This window comes from Propithecus coquereli, unplaced genomic scaffold (genome assembly GCF_000956105.1).
Source record: "Propithecus coquereli isolate 6110/MARCELLA unplaced genomic scaffold, Pcoq_1.0 Scaffold32, whole genome shotgun sequence".
Taxonomy (NCBI): Eukaryota; Metazoa; Chordata; class Mammalia; order Primates; family Indriidae; genus Propithecus; species Propithecus coquereli.
The window spans coordinates 10,594,155-10,595,636 of NW_012148841.1; positions in this window are offsets into that span (position 1 = coordinate 10,594,155).

Below are 1,482 nucleotides of genomic sequence, written 5' to 3' on the forward strand. Positions count from 1 at the left end.
TCATAAATTCTTTGCCTATGCCAATGTCTGGAAGAGTTTTTTCTATGTTTTCTTCTAGAATTTTTATGGTTTCAGGTCTTACAGTTAAGTCTTTAACCTATCTTGAGTTAATTTTTATATATGGTGAGTGATAGGAATCCAGTTTCATTTTTGTGTATGTGGCTATCCAGTTATCCCAGCACCGTTATTGACTAGGGCATCCTTTCTCCAGTGTATGCTTTTGTGTGCTTTGTCAAATATCAATTGGCCATAGCTATATGGTTTTATTTCTGGATTCTCTGTTCTGTTCCATTGGTCTATGTCCCTACTTTTATACCAGTACCATGCTGTTTCGCTTACTATAGCCTTGTAGTATAATTTGAAGTCAGGTAATGTGATGTGTCCAGCTTTTTTCTTTTTGGTTAGGATTGTTTTGGCTATTCGTACTCTTTTTTGGTTCCATATAAAGTTTAGGATTATTTTTTCTAGATCTGTGAGAAATGACATTGGAATTTTGATAGGAATTGTGTTGAATCTGTAAATCACTTTGGTTAATATGGACATTTTAACAATGTTGATACTTCTAATCTCTGAGCATGGGATGCTTTTCCATTGTTTGTGTCATCTATGAGTTCTTACATCAGTTTTTTGTAGTTCTCCTCATAGAAATCTTTCACCTCCTTGGTTAAGTACATTCCTAGGAGTTTCATTTTTTTTGTAGCTACTATAAATGGTGTTGAATTCTTTTTATTTTTTTTGAGACAGAGTCTCACTCCATCATCCTGGATAGAGTTTACTGGCATCATTATAGCTGACTACAACCTCAAATATCTGGGTTTAAGTGATTCTCCTGCCTCGGCCTCCCAGGTAGCTGTGACTATGGATGTGTACCATCGTGCTTGGCTAATTTTTCTATTTTTAGTAGAAAACTAGCCACACAGTGGCCTGGATGAGGAACTAAAGCCAATTCACCAGGGTGACTCCCCGGCCTCCTGGTAGGCCACCTTGATGACATCTGCAGTGTTTGTATTGAGGAAGAAGTATCCGGAGCCTCCTCTGACGTGTAGCTCCACCTGCAGGAGAGAGTGGCAGGGAGGGGTCGGGCTGCATGTCGGAGGGTGCTTGGCTAATTTTTCTATTTTTAGTAGAGATGGGGTCTTGCTGTTGCTCAGCCTGGTCTCCAACTCCTGAGCTCAAGCAATCCCCTTGCCTCAGCCTCTCAGGGTGCTAGGATTACAGGCATGAGCCACCATGGCCAGCCTGTGTTGAGTTCTTGATTTGACTCTCACCTTGACTTTTATTAGTATATAGAAATGCTATTGATTTGTGTACATTCATTTTGTAACCTGAAACTTTACTGAATTTATTTATCAATTCTACAGTCTTTTGGTGGAGTTTTTAGGATGCTGGCGCAGTTATGGTAAAAAGGGAATGCTTATATGCTGTTGGTGGGAATGTGAACTTGTACCACTGCTATGGGAAGCAATATGGAGATTCCTCAAA